This window comes from Callithrix jacchus, chromosome 14, assembly GCF_049354715.1.
Source record: "Callithrix jacchus isolate 240 chromosome 14, calJac240_pri, whole genome shotgun sequence".
In the NCBI taxonomy this organism is placed as follows: domain Eukaryota; kingdom Metazoa; phylum Chordata; class Mammalia; order Primates; family Cebidae; genus Callithrix; species Callithrix jacchus.
The window spans coordinates 49,119,249-49,139,854 of record NC_133515.1 but is presented as its reverse complement, the minus strand read 5'-3'; the positions used below and the strand labels follow the sequence as shown (position 1 = coordinate 49,139,854).

Here is a 20,606-nt window from a genome sequence, read left to right as displayed (position 1 = left end):
TCTCCAATCCATTCTTTGCAAGGAAGAGCCATCTCCCACATTCAAATCTGAGCATGTCATATCTATGCCTGAAAGGCTTCCATGGCTCTCCCAAAGTCCAGCTTCTAGAAATGGCTTTCGAGGCCCTGTGTAATAGGAAGGTTATGGTTAATGGAAATCTGACTTCTGCACTGCTTCCCACTCCAGCTCTGTGTTCCAAAAGGTTATGGTTAATGGAAGTCTGACTTTAGCATGCAGAGTCACACAGCCTGTCCCCATTCCTGGTAACAAAGGAATCCTCTCAATTAGGTGGCTTCCAAAGAGCGAGGAAACCGTGTTGCCTTCCCTAAGTACTTCCTCTATCCAAAGCCTGAGATTACATAGTTTCCTTGTCCTTTTAATACAGCAGTACTCCTTGGGAGGGTGAATACTCTAAGCTTCTTTCCTACTTAGATTTGGTGGATAACTGGCTTCTCATGAGAGATGATAGAAAAGTTTGATTTATGGCCCAAGACAGAGGGCATGGGCTAGAAAGGTGGACCACAGCACCTACTTGAAAGTGACAAAACACAACTACCTGGGAGAAACCTCAGTCTCGTTGTGATAGGAGGGAAGTGGACCTGTTTCCTCCAAGGATAGCGAGAGGATCAGGAGTCCAAGGATCACATTTCTCAAATTGGAGTGTGCATAAGACCCACCTGGAGGGCTTGTTCCAACACATTGTGGGGTCCCACCCCAGAGATTCGGGTTTAGTGGGTCTGGTGTGGAGTCAAAATCCATACCTCTCACAAGTTCCCCAGTGATGCCAAGCTGCTGGTCCCAGGGTCCCACTTGGAGAACCACAGCTCAGGGGGGCTGCCACAGGAAGCCTGCAGTCCTGGGCAGAGGGAGCAGGATCTTCCTGGCTTTCCCCATCTGGAAGTCCAGGGCTGGGAGGTGAAATGTAATGCAGACATTGTTATTCACCAAATGCTTAGGGAGAGTTTGGTGTTTGTTTGGGAGGGACACTTTGATAAACCACTGGGATGGAGGGTGACCCCAACAGCTTGTTTCTGCTACCAAAGGTGGACACTAAATGGCTTACCTACAACAAGGACAGAGATTCGTTTTGGTCTGAGAGGAAGGGGAAAAGGAAGGCAAGTGAGGAGAACTTGTCAGATAACAAAAGGCAGTAGGCTTCAACATGGGCCCTTCCCCATGGCACTTGCACCTTCGGAACACTTGACTAAGCTCATGGAACACTTGGGTGGGAGGCCTGTTTGTGGATGAAGGTCTGAGCTCTTCTCAAGTGTGTGGAAACAGGCAGGAGCCACAGGACCCAGAGGTGGACAGAACTCTGAAAACATCAGCCCCAGCAACTCTTGGAATCCTGCTCTGGACTTTGGGTTACTCAGGTGTGGAAGTGAGTATCTAAGCCCAGCACACACAGGCTGCTGGGGGACAGGGAGCCACAGTGGGTCTGCTGGCCTATGGGAGGAGCCGAGGTCCAGGCAGGGCCTGCAGCCAGGAGGGGTGGCCCTTCCCTGCTCTTCGAGGGATGAGCAGTTGAAGAAGGGAGGCCAGTAGGGTAGGCACCCCCCAACTTTACCCTTACCCCAACCAAGGGCCTGGATGTGCTCCCCCTGTGTCCTGCCACTCATGGCATCACCACAGAGAGAGAGAGGCTGCAGTGTGGGCAGAGTAGAGGGACGTGGAGCACCGCGCAGCCCGGAGCAGCTAGGACCCAGGCTGGCAGGAAGTGTCCACAGGCTCACAAAGAACCACCTGAACCTGGGCTGCCTCCGGAGACTGTGCTGTGTCTTTGTGGCTGGTGTGTGGAAACTCCTTTGTTTTTCTTTGCACTTTCCTCCCTCAGGCTGCTAGGGCCTGTGGAAACTCCTGTTGCAACTAGGCCAAAGGGCGAAGACTGCAACCCGACTGACCAGGGAGACCAGCTTCGGGGAGGGTGTGGCACACAAGCAGGGCCCGCCAGGAGCAGCTGCACCAAGGAGAGACAGGCAGCTGAGGCCTTTATCCTGGCACCTAAGAGCATTAATTTGGTCCTCCCCCAGGGACAGCCTTTAGCCTCCAAAGGTCGAGGGCCAGACCCCCAGCTTCAAATTCTTCAAAAAGAACGCTCTACCCCAGGAGCAACTGCCAGCATCTGTGTCTGACATTGAACAGGGGCCATTCACCCTCACATCCAAGTCCTTGTTCTTCCTGAGGGTGATTTGAGAGTCTGGGCTCAGGGTTCCACGTTATAGACATTTGACCTACATGTGCACAAGACAAGTTTTTGATGGGAGGGAAGCAAGAGGGCCAATGGGAGGAAAAGAGCCACCTAGGCAGTGAGCACCTGGGGAGTGGGGACAGGCAGGAAGGGGAATACATCCCTTTGATGGCATCTGTTTCCACGGTGACAGCCTCAGAAGGGGAGCAGAGTTCTCACCAGGCCCTTGCTGCCTGCTCTAGGCCAAAGGGGAGACCCAAGACAAAAGGTTTCCAAAGGCCCCTGACCATCACAAAACCCTTGTATTTGCTATACCAGCAGAGAGGAGCAGTGCCCACTCAGCCCGAGGGGAAGGTCTAAAGCCACTGTTCATGACTATATTTTCAAGCAGAAATGCCAGGCATGGTCAAGTTATCTGAGCAGGGGCTACAGATGCTTGGCCAAACCAACTAAGGCTTTGGAGCCCAAGTCTGAAGGCTGAGAGATTAGGCAAGGAGTTGGTACTAAGGCAGGTACAACCTCTGGAATGGAATTGAAGGACCCTTCCCAGCACAAGCCAGCCAGGGCAGCTGGGGCCAAGTGTTCTACAGGACAGTCAGCAGTCCAGTAGCCAGGGAGAACACAGTGGTTTCCAGGGAGATCTAAGAGGTGGTTATGCCAACGTTGAACTTATTTGGTGCAATAGCTGATGAAGTCCCAGTGGAAGGGCTGTATGACAAGGCCTTACAAGAAGGTGTATGGCAGAAACATCATCAATGGCAAAAGAAGCTGGCAAGAATTGAGGTCGGTCCTCCCTGGATTGGTAGGACCAATCTGGGTTCAAATCCTAGCTCTACAACTTACCAACTGAGTGACCTTGGGCAAGTCACCTAACCTCTCTGCGACTGTTTTGTCAGCTTTAAGAGGTGAATATAATAGCACCTCCCTAATGAGACGGTTAAGAGAGTGACATGAAATAAAAAATATTACAGGGCTTGGGATCTTGCCTGGCACAACTGAGCACGAAATTTGTTATTATTATTGAAAAGCAACAATGTCTATGATATATTATTAAGTGAATAACTAAAATACACAGGTATGGCGTAATTCCATTTATGCAAACAGGTACCCCTATATTTTCCTTTGTGTGTGTTTATAAACAGAATAATCAGGAAAGATCAGACTTAACAGTGGTTAACTCTGGGGAGTGGAATTGGGGAAGTGGGTAGAAGGGGATTTCTGTGTTCCACTACCAAGCATCTAGACTGTTTGGTGTTTTGGGGGAATGAGGGTGAGGATGATAAGAGATATGGAGGTGGAAGGCACCCTTTCTGTCTCAAGGGACTGTGACCTGCTCACAGAACCTTGCCAAGGCCTCAATATGCACTTATTGGTCTGAGAACCTCATGTGTCCTTGAGTAACACTCATGGAGCTTTCTCGCTGTAGTTGATGGAGTCTACCAGGCACTGACTACCTGGCTGCCTGCTTCTTCTGCATAGTGGCCCTCCTTTCCCCATGGCAGGGCCATGTGTGCCAGCCAGGGCATATCCCTGCCCCCAGGCTCCATACCAATCTAGAACCCAACTAGGAGAGCCTGAAGAGTGGGAGACAGTCTTTGGTACTCAGCTTTGGGTGAGGCTCACTGCAATGACAGGAGTTCCCTGATGTCGATTTCTGGTACTGCAGAAGCCATTCTTTCCTTCTTCCTCTTGGTAATTGAGTACCCACAGTAGGCTGAATAACGATCCCCCAGAATATCAGGTCCAAATCCCATGTTATCTCATTTGGAGAAAAGATTTTTGTAGATGTGGTTAGAAATCTCAAAATGGGGAGGTTATCCTGGATAGTTAGATGGGCCCTAAAAATGCAATCACACATGTCCTTATAAGACAAAAGTGGAAGGACATTACACAGACAGAAGAGGAGAAGACAGTGTGGCCACAGAGGCAAGGACTGGAGTGATGTGGCCACAAACTAAAGAATGCCAGCAGCAACCAGAAGTTGAAAGAGACAAGGAAGAGATTCTCCCCTGGAGCCTCTGGAAGGACTTCAACCCTCATTGGGTTTTTGGCCCAGTACTGACACTAATTTTGGACTTCTGTCCTCCGGACCTCCAGAACTGTCAGAGGATAAATTTTTGTTCTTTTAAGTCACCAAGTTTTTAGTAATTTATTTAACAGCGGCAGGAAACCCATACAACCCTCCTCCTTGGATTTTAGCTGGACACATGACCATATAGGTGAGACTACATTTCCCAGTTTCCCTTACAACTGAGAGTAGCCCTGTGACTAGGTTTGGCCAATGAATAGAAGTGATGTAACTTCTGCTTCCTGAGTTTCAACATCATGTCTTTGTAAGTTGAGACTGCTCTAATAACATACTGCACCATAATAAACTGGGTGGCTTGTAAACAACATACATTTTGAATTTATTTTTTTCCAACTTCTGCTTTAGATTCAAGGGGTACCTGTGCGGTTTTGTTACATGTATAAATTGCATGATGCTGAGATGTGGGGTAGAGTCTGTGACCCAAGTGGTGAGCATAGAACCCAATAGGTAGTTTTTTAGCCCACGCTCCTCCCTCCTCTAGGAGTTTGCACTGTCCATTGTTCCCATCTTTATTCAATATGTACTCAGTGTGTAGTTTCCTCTTATAAGAGAGAACATGTGATATTTGGTTTTCTGTTCCTGTGTTAATTTGCTTAAAATAATGGCCTCCAGCGGCATCCATGTTACTGCACAGGACATGATTTTGTTCTTTTTCTTTTTTTTTCCTTTTTTGAGGTGGAGTCTTGCTCTGTCTCCAGGCTGGACTGCAGTGGCATCTTGCAGTGGAGTGCACTGCAATCTTGGCCTCCCTGGTTCAAGTGATTCCCTTGCCTCAGCCTCTTGAGTAGCTGGGACTACAGGCGCACACCACCAAGCCTGGCTAACTTTTTGTATTTTAGTAAAGATGGGGTTTCACGTTTTGGCCACGATAAATAAATTACTAAAAATTCCTGACCTCGTGATCTGCCCACCTTGGCCTCCAAAAGTGCTGGGATTACAGGCATGAGCCACAACACCTGGGGATTTTGTTTTTTTCATGGCGGAGTGGTATTCCATGGTGTGTATGTACCACAGTTTTTTGATCCAGTCCATCATTGATGGGTACCTAGATTGGTTCCATGTCTTTGCTATTGTGAATAGCGCTATAGTGAACATGCAAGTGCGTGTGTCTTTTTGGTAGAACAATTTATTTTCCTTTGAGTTTATACTCAGTAATAGGATTGCTAAGTTGAATGGTAGCTTAAACAACAGAAATTTATTTCTTGTGGTTCTAGAAACTGGGAAGTCCAAGATTCTGTGTCTCATTTGTCCTCTCATGGTGGAAGAGGCAAAGGGTTTCTCTCTGGCCTCTTTTATAAGGGTACTAATTCCGAGCATGAGGGTTCCACTCTGTGACCTAATCACCTCTCAAAGGCCCCACTTCTTAATACTATCATCTTAGGGATTAAGATTTCAACATAAGAATAGGCTTTGGGTGGAAGACATTCAGTCCATAGCATAAAGTTTCTTTCCCTCCATATTCTTTTTCTCACACACTGGATCTCCAATAGGGTGCTGGTAGCCAGCTGTGACCAAGAAGAGGACAACTGGAGCAACAGTCTTAGATACAAGGATGGAAACTGTAAGGCAGGGAGGAGCTCCAGGTTCCCTGAAGAATTTCATGAAGCTGAGGATGTCCATCCTGTTTTGCAGTGTTGCATAAGAGAGGAATAACATTCTGTACTAGTTGGCTGCATGTGGTGGCTCATGCCTGTAATCCCAGCACTTTGGGAGGCTGGGTGGGTGAATCACCTGAAGTCACGAGTTCAAGACCAGCCTGGCCAACATGGAGAAACCTCATCTCTACTAAAAAATACAAAAATTAGCAGGTGTGGTGGTCCTTGCCTGTAATCCCATCTACTGGGGAGGCTGAGGCAGGAGAATCACTTGAACACTGGAGGCGGAGGTTGCAGTGAGCCGAGATTATGCCACTGCACTCCAGCCCGGGTGACAGAGTGAGACTTTGTCTCAAAAAAAAAAATTCTATATTAGTTAAGCCATGTCATATCAGATCTCTTTGTCACAGCAGCTAGTTTATACTCTAGCTAAAACACTGTGCTTCTATCTTGTTCTGATAATCTAGGTCTCCACCCACCCATAAATCCTCTCTACAGCTTGTGCCCAGGTCCTGGGATCCTGCTGACCTACAAATATCTTCCTGGATTTCTGAATATCACCACCTCCAGGATTATCGAGCACCATGCTGTCTGTTGGGACACTTCCACTGCTCTGTGTGAAACTGCCTCATGCTGACTGCTGGCACTACCAGAGTTTGCTGTCACCACACTTTTCAGATTGTCAAGCTATAGCTTCGCCGTCACTTCAGCTGGCTTTGTCTCCCTGGAGTCTCCCCACTCCGGATAGAAAGTTGGCTTTGAGGCCCTCTTTCTTGTCTATCCTGTCCTGCAGCAATTAACTAGGCCCCGCCTGGCTGTGTCCTGAGTTATATAGGGAAAGGGTTGCCTGGCTCCTTACAGGAAGCATACTATGGAAGTACAAATCCCTACCCCCAGTACCTTCCCTGGCTTACCCTGAAGCTGAGGAGAGTTTCTGCTTGCAGTGTCAAACCAGCCAGTGACTATATAGTGCTTCCGCAATAGACATACATTTCATTGTTTGCTAGCTTACACTTACATTTGTTTTCCTTCCTGCAGCTTAACAGCTGACATCAGATACTGATGTTTGCCCGAGGATGTGTGCTGCTTCAGGAACACAAATTTCACATTTGGAATGTGCACATGTCTATCTTCAGGTTAAGAATCAACTGTGCTCATAGTAAGAAACGCTTTTGATTAACATTGGGGTGTGGAACAAAACTCATCTGGTAGCCTAGATTAGGCAGCTGCTATTTATTTATGCAAAACAATAAACTCATTAGAGCCCCTATTCCTGGTAATTGTCTCAGAAATTGCATTCCCTGGCCTCACAATTCATTTTGTACAAAGCAAGAAGGTATTTGGGTTAATAACGTTGAGTTTTAATGACTCAATCAATATTTTGGTTGCTGCAGGCTGCTTTACTACTGTAAATTTTGAGTACAGTGCTTGTGGGGTATATAAATATTAGCTAGTCATTGAAGCATTAATGAAATAATTTCATCGGTTCTTTAATTTAGAAAACTCAGTTGGCAATGAACTGGTACGAGGTGTTTATTTTAGCTGCTCTCATAGACTGGGAAACCAAATTGCTGCTGTGCTGTATGGTTTATTACTCTGTCACATTGCAGATCCATACTGCAAGTATCCCTTTTACGTTAATCGCCTTCAAATAGATCTTGCATAACCTAGTCACTTGCCTCACATTGTTTTGTCCTGATTTTAAATTTACAACCATGCTTCTCTAAGATTTGCAGTATTTTGTGTGTGTTTGTGTGTGTGCGCGCGCGTGCGTGTGTGTGTTAAATTTACACATTTACTAGGAATCACAATCAGGAATGATTACAGATCTCTTCCTTTTAGAATGTGATGCCTTTGAAAAAGAAAAACCTATATATTCAGAGTTCAAATACCAAATATAGCTATCAAATACCAAAATGGCCACGCGAAGCTTCCTTTCAACTGGTTATTTTGTCTGAATCAGTTTCCAAAAACGTGTTCCTTGGCACACATATTCCTGGGATGCTAAAAGGATTCTACTTTGTTTCTGTTTGGAAATTCAAATGAAAACCAAAAACAGGATACAATCCAGTTAGTCTCTTCACTAGCCACAGGGAATCTTGAGAATGAAGGATTGTATATATTCAGTCCTTTATTGTTCAAGCTGAATTATTATAAGGGACTGTCTTGGTCCATTTTGTGTTGCATGAGCAGAATACCACATACTGGGTAATTTATAATGAACAGAAATTCATTGGCTCACAGTTCTGGAGGCTGGGAAGTCCAAGATTGAAGGGCCAGTGTCTTATGAGGACCTTCTTGCTATGTCATGCCATGGCAGAAGGGCAAAGGAGGGTGGAGAACTCATCCTTGTATAAGAAATCCATCCTGAGATAACAAAATTAATCCATTCATGAGGGCAATGCCCTCATGACCCAATCATCTTCCATTAGGCCCCACCTCCCAATACCACTGCATTGGGGATCAAGATTTCAACACTCAAGAACTTTCGGGGACATATTCAAACGGTAGCAGAGCTTTAGCTCTTTAGCAGTGACCTAGAAAATAACTACCAATGATTGCAAGTTTTTCTAATATGTGATTGGTTGATGCCAGCACTTGGTTGTAAAATTGAATGAATAGAATAAGCAAATAATTTCAAAGGTTTTTACTGAGAAAAAAAAAGGGCTGATTTTTAAATCAGGGATATTGACTACAAACTGAGTATTAAATTATGTTAAGGATCTATTTTAATCTTGATAGATGTGATAGTGACACTTTTTGTAAGAAAATGTCAGCCGGGCATGGTGACTCACGCTGGTAATCCCAGCACTTTGGGAGGCTGAGGTGGGTGGATCACCAGGTCAGGAGATCAAGACCATCCTGGCTAACATGGTGAAACCCCATCTCTAATAAAAGTACAAAAAACTAGCCTGGCCTGGTGGCACGTGCCTGCAGTCCCTGCTACTTGGGAGTCTGAGGCAGGAGAATTGCTTGAATGTGGGAGAGGCTTGCAGTGAGCCGAGATTTCACCATTGCACTCCAGCCTGGGTGACAGAGCGAGACTCTGTCTCAAAATTAAAACAGAGAAAAGAAAAAAGAAAATCTCCTCTTTGTTAGATGCATACTATACAATAACATGCTGTCTGAAATTTCATTTAAGACACTCCAGGAAAAAAACCTGATCATAGATAAAACAAATAGGACAGAATAAGTTAGTGATGGCTGCTGAAGCTGGGTGATGGGTCCATAATGCTCTTATATTCTCCAGTCTTATTTGTATTCCATTTTCATAATACAAAATAGAAAAAAATTTCTGTGGTCAAATAAGCTTTGAGAAACCCTGATTTTAAGAAAATGAAATTAGGCATGTTTCTTTACCATATGCCTTTTTTAGGTATATGTTACTGTGTGTGTAAATTTTTTAATTTTTTCTTTGATTAAAAGAAAAAAATTTTTGAAGACTGACATTCTGCCAAATGCACTAACAAACTTTAGGAATAACCGCATGCTACCTGACAACCAGTTTGGATTGAATTGCCTGCACTGACCACTACTGGACTGCATGATCAAAACAGATGACTTGTACTTTTTTTTCCCATCTCTCTATTTCAGTCATAGGCAGCAGATCCCTGTGGGTGAGCTTCAACTTCGGGGAGGTCAGCCACTTACTAGCTCTCTAATCTGGGCAAATCATTAAACCTCTCTGCCCCTCAGTCCCTTCATCTGTAAAAAGGGATAGCAATATTACCTACTTCACAGAATTACCATATAGAATAAATGAGATAACACCTGCAAAGCATTTCACATCCTTCCTGGAACATGGTAAGTCCTCAATAAATCTGAGTTACTGTTATAATTCATTCTTCAAAGGCCAGATTACATAGCATGTGTAATGGAACCTTCTTTTTTTTTTTTTGCAACGAAGTTTCACTCTTGTTGCCCAGGCTGGAGTGCAATGGTGAGATCTCGGCTCACCAAAACCTCCGCCTCCTGGGTTCAGACTATTCTACTGTCTCAGCCTCCTGAGTAGCTGGGATTACAGGTGCCCTCCACTATACCTGGCTAATTTTTGGTATTTTTAGTAGAGATGGGTTTCACCATGTTGGCCAGGCTGGTCTCAAAGCCCTGACCTCGGATGATCTGCCCGCCTCAGCCTCCCAAAGTGCTGGAATTATAGGAGTGAGTCACTGCACCCGGCCAGTATGTGTAATGGAAACTTCTGAGTTTCCTCCATTCAGGATTAATTCCTTTATCTTGTCTGCATTCTGGCACTTTTATACTTCTATGGGTATGATTAATTGTAAATGTCTGAAGGATAGCAACCATGTCTTATTCATCTCAGTATTACTCCAGCATTCTAATACAGGCTATCAAGCCCCAGTGGATTAAAAAAAAAAGGGGGGAGGGTGTCATCTTGGCAGATTCAGCTTCCTTTATTATCCTTGAAAGACCCATATAATACCACTTACCTACCAATGCACAACCACATCTAGCTGCAAGAGAGGCTAAGAATTGTAGCCTTTATTCCATACATTGAGGCAACACCCTATCTATCTGTCTGTCTGTCTGTCTGTCTGTCTATTTATAATGAAGCCAAAGGATCAAGTCTAGTTCTGTAGGCTGGGCGAGGTGGCTCATGCCTATAATCCCAGCACTTTGGGAGACCAAGGTGGATGGATCACCTGAGGTCAGGAGTTCGAGACCAGCCTGGCCAACATGGTGAAACCTCGTCTCCAGTAAAAATACAATAATTAGCTGGGCATGGTATGCATGTCTGTAATCCTAGCTAATTGGGTGGCTGAAGCAGGAGAATCGCTTGAACTCAAGAGGTGGAGGTGGCAGCGAGCTGAGATCGACAACGCACCACTGTACTCCAGCCTAGAGACAGAGCACGACTTCATCTCAACAAAACAAAAAACAAAAAACACTAGTTTTATAAAGAGTACATTGCCTGCTCTCTAGTGACTCTTTCTGCCTTTAATATAGTGATTTCAGGAAAAGAAAACAACAGCTTCTTGATATTATAAATATCATTGAGCTTTTGTCATACTAGGAAGCATCTTTTGTATTGACACACTCAAATACTATTCAGAAAACAAGCCTTCAAATCCAGAAAAGAAATAACATAAGTGCCTCTGTAGCAGTAACGTCCCCACTGAGGCACAGCAAGCTCACACACTGAGCATTTTGACAGGAAAACATGCAGATATTTACTTTGGCAACAGCTAGATTTCACAGTTATTACTTCCCAGGTCTAAGCTATATAGTCATACGTCTTCCAAAAGAATATGCAGGCAGCAATATGAAACCCTAGCTTTAATAAAATTATATCTGTTTCTTTGGTGTGAGCAAAGCTCTCTGCCAATACATAAGCATCTTTTCATTTGGTTTGCCTGATGTTGTATACAAGTGAGAAATCGGGTTAATCCAGTAGAGGACATACCAGTAACAGAGACCTGATCTCAATAAGCTTTTGGCAGGCAAAGCTTTACAGTGTGTCTGTTCCTTTCTAGTTAAGGTAGAAGGGAGCTGATACTATCGAGAGTGCAGAGCTCTTCAATTCTCATCGGAATGGCTGATTCGTGCTGCATAATGAAAAACCTGCAGGTGACCTAAACCATCATACTGACTATCAGATTGCACTTTTTTCTTTGATCGTATTTTACCCAGTTGGCTAACAAGTATACACATTGACTACTTGTCTATTTTTCCTTTGTCTCACTTCCCTTATCACTTAGGACATTTGTTCTTACTGATATTAATCAACAAATATTAAGAGAAACAGCATTTAATTAACATTAATTGAAGCATTTGCTGTGCAAAGAAAGACAAACTGTATAAAGGCACTGCCCTCACTCAATTTAGTTTATAATTCAATTGATTTTGTTTGGAGTTTTTGTTCATTTTTTAACCCAAATTGTGGCATATTATATAATGACTGTGTACCTTGCTTATTTTTCACCTAATGTATCTTGGTAAGGGTTTTATATTATTATAGAAATATGGAATACAAGGGACTATGGGATATTCCTATGCTAAGACTATAAAATATTCCATATATAAGAGTATGGGAAATTCCATTTATAGAAATATGGAATTCAAAAAATAGAGCTGCCTTAGTCTTTTTAAACAGCTAAATATTTCATTGTATGAAAATAACAATTTACTTAAGTCCTTAAATAATGCACATTAAATCTTTTGCTATTACAAATATGCTGCAATAAATAACTTTGTACATTTACTACTTCCCACCTGGGCAAATATATCTACAGGATAAGCACCTAAAAATTGAACTGCTGGGTTGAATTGCAGAAGGCATATGCCCTTGTGATCTGGTACTTACTGCAATCAAATAGCTGTTGCCAGACTGTCCCACATGAGGGAAAACAATTTACACACTCCATACACACTCATAAATTTACTTTTATATATTTGGAACTTTACTGTTGAGTGTCCTCATCAAGAGAGGCAATTATCAAATTTTATGAATTTTGCCAATCAGAAAGATAAAAAATGCCACTTCCTACTTTTAATTTGCATTTCTTTTATTATGAATGAATGAAGCTGAGCACTTTTTATATGTTGAAGCAGGTATTTAAGTATTTCTGGATTCTCCATTCTGTTTAAGATGTCTTTTTCAAAATTGAGAAGAATAACTCTTAATTTAAAAAGGAAAAAGTAAAACTGAGTTCTACCACTCACTAGCTACCTGTCTGATCTTGAATGAATCTCTTAGTCTCTTTGATCTTAGCTTCTCCACCTGTAAGACAATAAGGTTGAACCCCATGGGTTCATTAACTCAGATATGTTTGTTGAGTGTTAAACTCCTCTGCTGGGTGCCTGGGATGCCAGGGAGAGCAAAAGCAGACGCTGTCCCTGCTCACGTGGCGTTTACAGTCAGTATGGGAAGGAATGGCACTATTAAAATAATGACTTAGAGCACTGACAGTCCCTAACTTAGGAGATTTGGAGAGGCAAAAGCAGAGAGAGGGCTGGAAAGGTTCCCAAAGGAAGTGAAGGAAGTCATGTGGAAATTGAGATCTGGTGGGAAAAGTGTTAGCCAGGTGAAGCAAGGGGTAGTGGAGAGGAAGGCACGTGACAAATTGGCAGGAAAAAAGAACTCGTTGGAAGTAGGCAGGAAAGTGGTAAGACATGAGAGAAACGAATGAAGTACACAGGAATCACTTTGTGTAGAGCCTTGGATAGATAATATGATCTTTATCCTGAGCATTTGTCTTGTCTGAGACCTCTAAGAAGTAAAGTCTTAGTTAAAGACCAAAGTGGTGATGACAAGAGCCAGGACAGGGAGGGTGAGGAAAAGGGACGTAAAGTGAGGAAACATGTGGAGCAAGGCAGTGCTGTGTTATCACTCTGGTTGTGGCACCACAATGAGCTGCAGCTGCAAGGAAACACAGAGGGTTGGTTACCAGGTGTGTTTGCTCAGCACGCAGGACTTCTCCAGAAAGTTTATGAGGAAAGTCATATCTCAGAGCAATTCTTGCAGGCAGAAAGGAAGGAATAATTTAGCAGCCTGGTATTCTCTCATCTTGCATTGCCCATTGTTCATGTTTAATTCTACAAAAGCTAACTCCTGTGTCCTTCCAGGGCACATCACCTAGCCCCTCACTGGTCATGCCTGCAGTGTGGCTTTCATCCAAGCCTGGAAGTGGAAGTGCAGGTGGAAGACCAGGCAAGAGAGAAAAAGGCACAGTCAAGGGACTTTAAGAAGACACGCAGGATTTGTGTTCAACATACCATTAAAGAACTCCATGCAGGCCGGGTGCGGTGGCTCACACCTGTCATCCCAGTACTTTGTGGAGGTCCAGGCGGGCAGATCATAAGATCAGGAGATCGAGACAATCCTGGCCAACATGGTGAAACCACGTCTCTACTAAAATACAAAAATTAGCTGGGTGTGGTGGCATGTGCCTGTAGTCCCAGCTACTCAGGAGGCTGAGGCACAAGAATCGTTGGAACCCAGGACATGGAGGTTGCAGTGAGCTGAGATTGCACCACTGCACTCCAGCTTGGTGACAGAGCGAGACTCTCTCTCAAAAAAAAAAGGAACTCCATGCAAAAGAGTGACATGATTTGTGGGGGACAGCTTAGAGAGGGTTGAGAAAGGATGTAGGGAGACCCATGGGGGAGTATTGCCATAGTCCAAAAGAGAGAAGACAGTGTCTGGGGCTGGAGTTCAATGTGGAGATAGAGAAAGTGAATGGACATCAGAAAGTTTAGGAGGTAAAATTGCCAGAATTGAGGGATAGGTTGAATTTGAGAAATAGAGAAAGGCATCAAGGATGTCTGAGTTTCTGACCTGAGCAGCCCAGTGGATGGCAGTGTCAGGCCAGGCACAGTGGCTCACACCTATAATCCCAGCGGTTTGCGAAGTGGAGGCAGGGGGATCACCTGAGGTCAGGGGTTTGAGACCAGCCTGACCAACATGGAGAAATCCCATCTCTACTAAAAATAGAAAATTTAGCTGGGTGTGGTGGCTCATGCCTGTAATCCCAGCTCCTCAGGGAAGCTCAGGCGGGCAAATCGCTTGAACCCGGGAGTCAGAGGTTGCAGTGAGCCAAGATCGCGCCATTGCACTCTGACCTGGGCAACAAGAGTGAAACCCCATCTCAAAAAAATAAAAAATAAAAAATAATCTGAGGTAAAGAGTCAAGTCTGGGAGGAAAGATCCTTGGGATTTGAACTTGTTCCTATGAAAAGCCCAACTGGAGATTTGGCATAGGCAACTGAATATAGGAGTCTGATGATCGGAGCAGTGGATGTGGGTCGCAGGGATTGCATAGAGATGAGAAAAGCAAGCTTAACCTAGACATTGAATGGCTCTGTAGAGAACATGGGGCCTGCAGAGGAGAAAAAGAAAGAGTAGGCAAAGAGGTAGAAGGAAAATGAAAAGGGCACTTGGTCCTTGAAGGCTAGGGACTTGGGTTTTAGGAGGGAATGGTCCCAGAGAGGCCAGGGGAGGTTAGGACTTAGTTCTTTCTAGCAACATGGTGGTCATTAATTATTTTTGCCAAAGGGATGAGACTGAGGAGTGAGGGGAGCAGATGGAATTGAAGTGGAGTATAGCCAATCCATTTGAGAAGTTTCACTGGGAAGGGGAGAAGAAAGAATAGTCACAGGAAGGGGCTGTGGGTTGAGAAAGGTGTTTTTGTTTTGTGTTGAGAGACTCAACCATGCTTAAACGTAAATAGGAAGGATTCAGGTGTCAGAGAAGTCTTGGAAATAGAGGGGAGAGGAGACATTTTCTAGTGTGGGGCTCTGGGTGCTGGGATCTAGAACACAGGTGCAGGGCCTGACCTCAGGGCAGGAAGCATCCGTCAAGGGATGGGAGGACAGGAAGTAGGGATGGCGCCAGGGAAGGTGGGGCTGCAGCAGGAAGCCGGGGGCCTGGCTCCATGGCATTGAGTTTTGAAAAGTAAAGGCAGGTCACATGCAGAAATGTGAGATGATTCAATGGTAGGCTGTGATGACAGGAGAAAAACAAAGAAATGTGAGGTTGGGGTAGGGAGGTGTTTAAGGAGAATGGAAAGGATTTGAAAAAGAAACTCTTAACCTAGTGATCTTTTTTTTTCTTTTTTGAGACAAGGTCTTACTCTGTCGTCCAACCTTGAGTACAGTGGCACAAACACAGCTTACTTCAACTTCAGCTCTTGGGCTCAAGCGATCCTCCCACCTTAGCCTGCCAACCTAGTGATCTTGAGAACTTCAGTTCATGGGCAACTTAGAGGAGTGATAACTGGGTGAATGGATGGGGGAAGTGCAAGGGGAAGATGGGATGTGGTCACCTGCCAACCCCACAAATCCTGCCTCCCCAGCTTACCCTTTAGCCAACCTTGGCTCTCGCCTTCCAGCTTATAGACAAGAAAGCAAATAAGGTGGATCTGATACCACAGCCACAGCTTCTGGCCTTCAGATAATTAAGAAGGTATCACTTTTATGACTCACATTCACTTAACACAAGAACCAATTCATTTTTGAAAAATCTTTTATTGTGGCTTACTGGTGCCTAACACAAGAACCAATTCATTTTTGAAAAATCTTTTATTGTGGCTTACTGGTGATACTTTCAGATGTGGATGTTGGAAAATAAAACGTAGTGAGCATCCACTAAAATTTTAACACAGAAGTATGTTAAAAGTCTTTTGTTTCTTGAGCTTTTCTTTTCAGCTAGCACAGGACCTAACTGTTTAACTTGTGGTTAAGGATTATTTGTGCAGGGCACCTCAGTAGGTGAAATGTAGTGGATTTGGCATTTTGCCTGTGGAACACTGGGCAGGAGCTCCAGTTACAAATTGCAGCTGTATAGAATAACAGGAAATGTGGGGCTTTGAAAGATTCCACTGGAAAGATTAATTATTTGGAAAAGAGTTATGCATCAGCTTCGTGTGTTTTTAGAGAAAAGGTGGCCCACGCCATTTTCAATAGTGCAAAAGAAAATTCTGCTACTAGGCGAAAGAAGGGAAGAGAGAAACTCTTGTTCAATCTTTTTCTGGAAGGGCTAACATTTGGTTTTAAAGCCATCTTTATTCTCTTTGTTAGAAGAGAAGGGGTTAGAAATGAAAGCCAGATGGAATCCCGGAAAGATTTGAGGCTTATAAAAGAAAAGATCTGGATTTCCTAATTCTCTGTGATGACCTCCCTGGGTTTTGGGGGTTTTTTCTAACTCTTCTACCATCCCCCATCCTGCCCCTCAACATTTAACAATTTCCTACACATCAGTTCACCATGGACATTCATTTTCCTGTAGGCATAAGAATGTTATTCAAATAAACTCAAAACTTCTGGGTGGACGCTGGCTCTGAATTTAGTGTCTCTGTAATGGCCAAAAGGATAAACCTACATTTATTGCACAGCTGGGACCCTAAATGATCAGACAGGCTGATACTCAGACTTCAGCAGTTTTCTGAAAACAGTGTGTTGCTACATATTTGAAGTGAAATAATTCAATCTCTCAAGTGCACTCTAATTGTGAACTGCCAAGAAAACGTAGGGGAGTTGGTATTTTTTTGGGGAAAAAAGGCATTTTCTTGAGTTCCTAAGACATCTATCCATAAATGTATATAGAAAAGGGACATGTGTTTTCATGTAGTTTCATCACTTTGTTTCAACTTGAACATCCTTCATCTGCAGTCGGTCTTGGAGAGATTTGTTTAGCATGAATGTTTACTTGAGCAATGAAGGGAGTAAATTTTCTCTCGTAGTTGAGCCTGACCACCAAATATGATCAATATTTATCTCTGACATAATTGGGGAATGAGATCTTCAGGTTAATCAATTATTTGGGCCAATAAAGAGCAAACATTTGAAGACTTTTATGTACAGAAACACACTTCCAGCCCAATTTTGGCTGCTGTGGAACTCAGACTTTCTAAGATGACCAGGTCTTCAGGATTTCAGAATCTTTCAGTGCCTCAGGTCTCAGACCATCACTAGAAACAAATCATCTTCATGGAAAGTCGATGTGTCGTAAACCAGATATTTCTAGTTAGGAGAAGGCCGGAAAAACTTAGTTTTTACTGTAGTTCTGTTAAGTTTCACACTGATTTCTTTTTTAAGATAGGGTCTCGCTTTGTCACCCAGGCTGGAGGGCAGTGGCACGATCATAGTTCCCTGTATCTTCCAACTCCTGGACACAAGTGATCCTCCCACCGAGTAGCTGGGACTGCAGCTTTGTACCACCATGCTTGGCTCTTTAAAAATTCATTTATTTTAGCAACAGGGTCTTGCTATGTTGCCCCAGCTGGTCCTGACCTCCTTGGGCTCAAGCCATCCATCCTTCCACCTCAGCCTCCCAAGTAACTGGGATTACAGGCATGAGCCACCACATCCAACTCCTCAAATTGAATTTTTTTTTTTTTTTTTTAGAGATGGGGTCTTGCTATGTTGCCCAGGCTGGAATGCAGTGGCTATTCACAAGCGCAATCCCACTGCTGATCAGCACGGGAGTTTTGACCTGCTCCGTTTCTGACCTGAGCCGGTTCACCGCTCCTTACGCAACCTGGTGGTCCTCTGCTCCCGGGAGGTCACCATATTGATGCCAAACTTAGTGCAGACACCTGATCAGCATAGTGCACTACAGCCCAGAACTCCTGGGCTCAAGCAGTCCTCCCACCTGAGCCTCAGAGTAGCTGGGACTACAGGCACGTGCCACTGTGCCCAACCCTCAAATTGAATTTTTAAAGGTCAGAGAAGTGTGGCTTCGGCAAGATTATGATGAAAGTTCATGGTTTTCTTTATCCCAGAGATCTTATAGCCCAGAGGCCATGACTGTCTCAGATATGAAGGGAGAGAAGGAGCTGGAACCTTGTCTATTACATGCTTCGCTTCCATTTTTCGCACTGTCCCTCCTCCATTATCTTCTGCATACCTTCTTTTCAATAATAAACTTTTAATAGCCTTTGTGTTAGGTGCTAAGGATGAGAAGAAACACAGCCCCTGGCTTCAAGGACCTTCGTTTTTGCTGGAGAGACATGAAGCCCATGCCAATCCAGGGAGGCAGCTGCTCAGAGCAATAGTTTTCCTGCCTTGCGTCCAGAAGGAAAGAGCCTAAAGAGGGCGAGGCCAGAGCTGCACTGTCAACTACCAGGGTCGTCACCCTGAGCCACTTAGCTGGGCCGTGAGCCTATGAAATCTAGAGATGGCTTTGTTTTTCTCATACCTGCTCTGTTGGGTCCCCATCTTGGGATGATACGAGAAGGTCAATCCCACCACTTTTCCAGCCTTACTCAGAAATTCCTCAAGAGTCTGCTACTAGGCTGGGTGCGGTGGCTCATGCCTGTAATCCTGGCACTTTGGGAGGTCGAGGCAGGCAGATTACCTGAGGTTGGGAGTTTGAGACCAGCCTGACCAACACAGAGAAACCCTGTCTCTAGTAAAATATGAAATTAGCCAGGTGTGGTGGCACGAACCTGTAACCCCAGCTACTTGGGAGGCTGAGGCAAGAGAATTGCTGGGACCCAGAAGGCAGAGGTTGCAGTGAGCCGAGATTGCGCCATTACACTCCAGCCTAGGCAACAAGAGCAAAAACTCCATCTCAAAAAAAAAAAAAAAAAAGCAGTCTGCTACTAGCCCAGCTGCTACCAAACCCATCCTTTATTTCTCACCTTTTTCAACCCTAGTCTTTTGTTTCTCCTTAAGCCTCTGATTCCTCCAGGATGCGACACGGGAGCAAAGACAGGTAAAGGACAGAAACTACCTATCTGACTGGGGCCATTGTAAAAAGCCATTATGAAGTGGTCCAGGTGACCCCTCATGCCTTGTTAACTTTTTTGAAACCTGGGAGGCAATGGCCATAATTAATTGCTCCTTAGCCAGGGCTGTACACTGCAGTCCACCACTCTAACTTCACGGTGACTTCTGTTTTTCTTGGTAGGTTGATAGGCACCACAGTTCCCGACCCTGTGGTCACTTGTCCAGGTAGCAGATCTCTTGCCCTTGAAAGAAAACAGTTCAAGCCAGTTCTCTTTCTGCTGTGTCCATTCTGCCAGAGGGACCCTCCCAGACGCTTGGTGGGGCATAGGCTCCTTCCTCTGCAGCATTCCTCTCGCCCAGCTGTCAGGAGCAGGGCAGCCAGCACCTCACCTTTCAACTTTCTTAGTCCTCCCAACTGCAGAAACCCATGTTAAGCACTCAGGGTCCATCTCTTGGGTCTTCTCACTAGGCTTGAGGGCAAGGGAAATGCCCATGAATCCAGGGCAACACTCTCCCCAGTATTTTTATCAGAGGGCATTTGAACCAGAGCAACTCCATCTTGACTAGGGTCTGGGTAAAATAAGGCTCAGACCAGGCTGGGCACAGTGGCTCATGCCTGTAATCCCCATACTTCGAGAGGCCGAGGCTGGTGGATTGCCTGTGATCAGGAGTTCAAGACCAGCCTGGTCAACATGGTGAAACCCCGTCTCCACTAAACATAGAAAAAATTAGCAGGGAACAGTGGCAGGCATGTGTAATCCCAGCTACTCTGGAGGCTGAGGCTGGAGAATTGCTTGAACCCAGGAGGCGGAGGTTGCAGTGAGCCGAGGTTGTACCACTGCATTCCAGCCCGGGCAACAAGAGTGAAACTCCATCTCAAAAACAAAACAGGCTGAGACCTATTGGGCTGCATTCCCAGATGGTTAAGGCATTCTAAGTCACAGGATGAGATGGGAGGTTGGCACAAGACAAAGGTCATAAAGACCTTGCTGATAACCTAGGTTGCAGTAAAGAATCTGGGTAAAACCCACCAGAACTAAGATGGCGGCAAGAGTGATCTCTGGTCGTTGGCACTGCTACACTCCCACCAGCACCATGACAGTTTACAAATGCCATGGCAACATCAGCAAGTTACCCTATATGGTCTAAAAAGGGAAGGCATAAATAATCCATCCCTTGTGTAGCATATCATCAGAAAATAATAATAAAAATGGGCAACAAGCAACCCTCGGGGCTGCTCTGTCTATGGAGAAGCCGTTCTTTTATTCCTTTACTTTCTTAATCAACCTGCTTTCACTTTATGAACTCGCCCTGAATTCTTTCTTGCGCAAGATCCAAGAACCCTCTCTTGGGGTCTGGATCTGGGTCCCTTTCTGGTGACATTTTCGCTACCAACATTTAGAATGAATCACAGAACTAACTCTGTTTTTTTGTTTTGTTTTGTTTTTGTTTTTGCCTTTTATTTAACAAGTCCTACCCAGAAGGCCTAAATGTTTCTTTTAAAAGGTGTTTTTGTCACCTAATTTAACAATTTAGAGGCCTC

The 20,606-nt window shown here is 44.5% G+C and overlaps 1 long non-coding RNA gene across 1 annotated transcript in view; it reads left to right on the top strand.

Moving 5' to 3' along the window:
- LOC144579160 (uncharacterized) overlaps positions 1–15,827 on the top strand; it is a 36,534-nt gene extending 20,707 nt beyond the window's left edge. Inside the window, exons 5-7 of the long non-coding RNA XR_013526092.1 lie at positions 6,911–7,031; positions 11,368–11,461; positions 13,460–15,827. This is a non-coding gene — a long non-coding RNA (uncharacterized LOC144579160). The remainder of the gene's footprint in view (positions 1–6,910; positions 7,032–11,367; positions 11,462–13,459) is intronic.
- Positions 15,828–20,606: the final 4,779 nt, after the last annotated feature.